Source organism: Narcine bancroftii, chromosome 2 (assembly GCF_036971445.1).
Source record: "Narcine bancroftii isolate sNarBan1 chromosome 2, sNarBan1.hap1, whole genome shotgun sequence".
NCBI classification, from domain to species: Eukaryota; Metazoa; Chordata; class Chondrichthyes; order Torpediniformes; family Narcinidae; genus Narcine; species Narcine bancroftii.
Window position 1 is genome coordinate 140,506,226 of NC_091470.1, and position 5,926 is coordinate 140,512,151.

A 5,926-nucleotide genomic window follows, 5' to 3' on the forward strand; every position below is an offset into this window, starting at 1 on the left:
CACTGAGAGGGGGAGGGGGAAATAAGGGTGAGAGAGAGGAGGAGAGGGGAAGAGAGAGAAGGGGAGAAAGAGGGGGAGGGGGAAGAGAGAGGGTGGAGGAAAGAGAGTGAGACAGGGGAGAGGGGGATGGAGAGAAGGGGAGAGAGGCGGGAGGGGAGAGAGAGGGAGATGAGGAGAGGGGGAGAGGGGGAGAGGGGAGAAAGAGGGAGAGGGTGAGGGGGAGCGAGAGGGGTGAGAGAAGGGGAGAGAGCATGGATTCTGTAAAATTCTGTTAAGACCCTCTCTCCCCTTCTCTCTCCCTCTCCCCCTTTCTCTCTTCCCCTCTCCCTCTCTCCCCCTCCTCTCTCTCTCATTCCTTCTCTCTCTCCCTCTCTCTCCCCCCTCCCCCTCCCACCTCCTCTCTCCATCCCTCTCACCCCCATCTCACCCCCACTCTTTCCCCTCTCTCCCCCCTCCCTCCCCCTCTCTCCCAAGATCCACCACTAACCTTGAGAATTTGCTGCAGCTCTTTTGGATTCTTTGTGCTGAACCTGTTAACAACCCACCCCAGCCCTAGGGCAGGAATGTGCATATGCAGTGGCCTCCTGTGTGGGGGAGAGGTGGGGGGTGGGGGGTGGAGACACAGAGAGAGAGAGAGAGAGAGTGAGAGAGAGAGAGAGAGAGAGAGAAGCAGGGAGGGAGAGAGTGAGCAAGGAAGAGAGAAATAAAGAGATAGATTGTGAAAGCGTGAGATTTAGAAAGAGTTTGAGAGAGAGAGAAAGAAGATTGAAAGAGGGCAGAGAAAATTTACTGGGATGCTGCCTGAACGTCAGGGACTGAGTTACAGGGAAAGGTTCAACAGGTTCAAGACTTTATCCCCTGAAGGTTTACTATGACTTTACCTGGACACGGGTTGAGGGGGAATGGGGACAAGTTTACAGAGCAGAGACTGCGGGATGAGCTAAAGGGGCTTGATTTCAAGAGTTATTTAAACTCGGCAAATGGAGTGGAGGGATAAGGACAGGTGTGCAGGACAAAACAAAATGGTTCAGTGCAGGGCCAATTCTTGGTTGTGATTTTCCGAGAAATGGAATCAGAATCAGGATTTATTGTCAATGACAAGTCGTGAAATTCGGTGTTTTTTTTGTAGCCTCGCATGGCAAACATCCGTATTATGAACCACCTTACAATGATATAGTATATAAAGTTTATACTATATAAAATGTTAAAAATAGTAAGGCTTTGTCTTTGGTTCATTGACCATTCAGGAATCAGACAGCCGCAAGGAAGACTCTGTCTTTGTGCCACTGAGCACTCGTCTTTGGGCTGCTGTATGTTTTCCGCCCCTCCCTCTGATAGTAGCCGATCGAAGTGGCTGTGGCCTGGGTGGGGGGGAGGGGGGCGTGAGGTCTTTGAAGGGTGAGGCTTCTTTTTTTCAGGTGCTGCCTCTTGTCCTAAGAGTTGGTGCCTCTGTGCCAGGCTGGGATGGAACCCTCCAGAATGTCCTCCACCTGTGACCAACTGAACTTCCTTGGATGCTCCTTCGGGAGGCCCCAGGAAGGATTTTAGGAAACATCGGCCCCACCAGAAATTTGAAGGTGGCCTCAATGAGGACCAGGCTGTATCTCCCCTCCCCCAACTCCCTCCCAGAATCTCCCATCACCTCCTTGTTTCTGCTGATGGTGAGTGCCAGCTCATTGCCGCCGACATGAGCCGATCAACTTCCCTCCTGGCACCTTCCTCGTTGTCGTCTGCAATTCTGCCAACAATGGTGGTGCCATCGGCGAAATTGTGGACAGCATCAGAATTGTGTCTGGCCTCACGCGGCACCGCCCTGGTGTAAACATCCATATTATGAACCATCTTACAACTATACTATATATACAAAAAATATATAAATAGTAGTGCCTGAAAAGTAAGGCAGTGTCTTCAAACGTTCAGGAAACTGATGGGAGCAGGGAGAATCTGTTCTTGTGCTGGGTTGGATCCATTCATATTAGATGCCCCACAAAACAGAACCACCCGTACCCACCCACTCCCCACCAGCGGCAAACCATTAGCAGCATGTGCAATCAGTGGCACCAGGATGGGATGGAGGACATGGGGGCCAGTCTGCCCATGGATACATTGATCAGGTGTCCCCTCCCCCCAGAAGAACCAGGCACAGATCATGTCAGCAAAGAGGCCAACCCCCCCCCCCCCACCCAGCGGGCAGTCCAAGGTCTCAGTAAGCGAGATCCAGGTCCTCTCACCAGTTGGCTTGAACAGATCTGACCCGGCACAAGGACAGGGTCTTCACCACTTCCATCAGGTTCCTGAGCAATTGAAAATACTGCCTGACTTTTTGTGCACTACTATTAATAATTTTTGTATATATAGTATTGTTGTAAGGTGGTTCCCAATATGGATGTTTCCACAAAAATGCCCGAATTTCCCAGCCCACCATTGGGGGCCCATGAGGTGGGGGGTCAGCCATGATCCTGATGCCACTCTCTCTTCAAAGACATCTCCACCCACCCAGGCCATGGCCTCTTAAATCAGCTACCATCAGGGTGGGGGAGGGGGGAAAGGTCCAGGAGCCTGAAGACGAGCACTCAATGGCACAAGTACAGGGTCTTCCCCACTGCCAGGAGCTGGGCCTAGAGCAGGGTGGGGGGTTGGATCGGTGCGGGCCAGAGGGCTTGTGACCACTGAACTTCCCGGACCCGCGCCACTCGGGTCCATGGTGACTATCGACAGTTCAAGCCTTCCTACCTTCTTTCAACAGGGGGGGTGTTTTTGGGGGGTGAGAGAGGGTGAGAGGGGGAGGGAGGGGAGAGAGAGGGCAGAGGGAGGGGGAGAGAGAGGGAAAGAGCACAGGGAGAGAGAGGGGAGAGAGGAGTAGAGAGTGGGGAGGGGGAGAGAGTGAGAGAGAGGGGAAGAGAAAGAGGAGAAAGAGGAGAGGGAGAGAGGAGAAAAGGGAGGGGGAGAGAGGAGGAGAGGGGGAGAGAGAGGGAGAGGGGAGAGAGAGAGAAGGGGAGAGAGCGTGGATTCTGTAAAATTCTATAAGACTCTCCCTCCCCCTCTCCCTCTCTCCTCCTCTCCCCTCTCTCTCCCCAGTCTCACCCCCATCTCTTCCCCCTCTCTCCACTCCTCTTCTCCCAAGATCTACCACTAACCTTGAGAATTTGCAGCTCTTTTGGATTCTTTGTGCTGAACTATTAATTAACATCCCCAGCCCTAGGGCAGGAATGTGCATATTCAGTGACCTGATGTGTGGGGGAGAGGTTGGTGTGGGGGGGGGGGGGGGGGGGAGAGAAAGAGAGAGAGAGAGAGAGAGAGAGGGAAGCAGGAAGGGAGAGAGGTGGAGTGAGAGTGAGCGAGAAAGAGAGAGAAAGAGTTTGAGAGAGAGGGAGAGAGAAAGAGAGAGAAAGAAGATCAAAAGAGGGCAGAAAAAATTTACTGGGACATTGCCTGGACATCAGGGACTGACATTACAGGTGTTACAGGATCAAACCAGCAACCACAAAGGAGACATATCACACAGGGGTAAAGATGAACAATTACTTTATTAACAAAAATTCACCTTCAAACTTTAATTCCAAATCCCCCCTTTTATAACAATGCCCACTGGTTACTATACAAATTTCTATGTGTAAAACTAATAAATTCCCCAGCCTAAATGTAACATATGTAATTAAAATCTGTTATATTTCCAACCAGTCCACAGAAAAGCAGACACAAAACACACAGAACTTCGATCTCAACCAAAACAAAGATCATAAACAAAATTCAGTTTGTTTGGTAAATTGAAGCCAAAAGAGAGAGAGAAAGAACAAAATTCGAAGTTGTCTTGTGTTGCTTGCAGAGAGAGGAACCACTGGCTTGGTCCGGATCCTTCTGGCTGCCTTTGGAATGTTCATTCTTTTTGAAATCCCAACATTCTAAACTGTCCTCCAGCCCATGACTCTGCTTGGGTCTCCTTCCACTCCACAGCACCACCTAGTGGTGGTTTATCATCCAAGTCCAAAAATTTCTAGATCATTCTCTGTACATGCTTAGTCCGTCTCCCACTCTCTCAGCAGTCCACCTTCACCTTGGCTCTCTAAGGCAAACTGTCACTTTTTAAACATAAATATAAAACCACACAACACATAGGCCAATACACAACACAGAACTCTGTAACATCTCCCCTGCTAAAAGAAATTGGTCCACAAGAACAAATTTTTAACAATTAATGGAAGTATTACATAAATAAAATAAAATAAACACTTCATTTTTTTAACAATAAATATGTGATTAGATTCATATCTACCCAGATTAACATCTTGACACACAATCTGCCATTACATTATCCGTCCCCTTTATGTGTGTAATAATTAAATCATATTCTTGTAATAGTAAGCTCCAATTCAATAACTGTCTGTTCTTATTTTTCATTTGGGTTATGATCAGTATATATTATTAATGGTTTTTGGGGAGTACAAATATACACATCAAAATGTTGCAATGCTAAAAGAAGCGCTAATAACTCCTTCTCAATGGTTGAATAATTTTGTTGATGGTTGTTAAACTTTTTTGAGAAGTACGAAATAGGATGTTCTACTCCATCACCATCCTTCTTCTTTAAAAGTACAGCACCCACCGCTTCCTCACTGGTGTCAATGGCTAAAGAGAACGGCTTTTCAAAAGTTAGGGGACCACAAATATAGGCTGATGGCATAAAATGGCCTTTAACTTCAGAAACGCTTCCTGGCATGCATCTGACTGGATAAATTTTTCTTTCTTTCCAAGTAGTTTTGTTAATGGGAGTGCAATTTCTGCAAAGTTTTTACAAAATCTATGATAGTAGCCAATCATACCTAGAAATCTCCGAAGAGCTTTCTTATTAACGGGGATAGGGAATGCAGTGATAGCCAATACTTTTGCTCCAATCGGTGCCACCTGTCCCTGTCCTACCATATAACCCAGATAAATTAGAGTGGCATGTCCAAACTCATTCTTGTGCAAGTTCACTGTGAGGTGTGCTTCCAGCAGTCTTTGAAATAACTGCTCTAATTCAAGCATGTGTTCTTCCCATATATTGGTACTAATTACTAAATCATCGATATAGGCTCCTGTGTGCCCTAAACCCTGAATTACTGCATTAATCATTCTCTGAAATGTGCCAGGTGCATTTTTCAACCCAAAAGGCATAACATTATACTCATACAATCCCGAAGGTGTAACAAATGCAGAAATTTCCCTGCCTCTCTTTGTCAAAGGAACACACCAGTATCCTTTTAAGAGATCAATCTTTGTAAGAAACTTAGCCTTCCCCACCTTATCTATACAATCATCTATTCTGGGAATAGGGAACACATCAGTCTTTGTCACCTTATTTACCTTTCAATAATCTGTACCAAACCTAATTGAGTTAGGCTCCAGAACACAGGGTGAACTCCAATTTGAACTTGATTTTTGGATGATGTAATTTTTGAGCATATAATCCACCTCTTGATCCAACAATCTGCTCTTTTCCTGATTAACTCGGTAAGGATGGTGCTTAATAGGCTTAGCATCACTGACCTCCACATCATGACAAGTCACAGTAGTTTTTCTTGGAAAATCTGGAAATATATCCTTAAATTTCATGTAATGTCTTCATTTTCAAGTGTTATTTGCCACTATTGTAAGAAGCCAGGCCACATAATAGCAAATTGTCCTGTACTAAAAAGGAAGAAAGAGAAAGATGTGGTACCAACTGCTTGTGTTCAGAGTGAGAAAGTTAGGGATATTTTTAAACCATTCATGACTGAAGGTTTCATTTCAGTTAAAGAAGGATCCAATCAAGTGCCCGTTAAAATCCTGCGGGATACTGGAGCAGCCCAATCGCTCGTATTAAGCAACGTTTTGAATTTTGGTGAGGAGACGGATGCTAGAGATGTGAATTTAATTAAAGGCATTGGTGGTGAAGCAGAGCCTATAC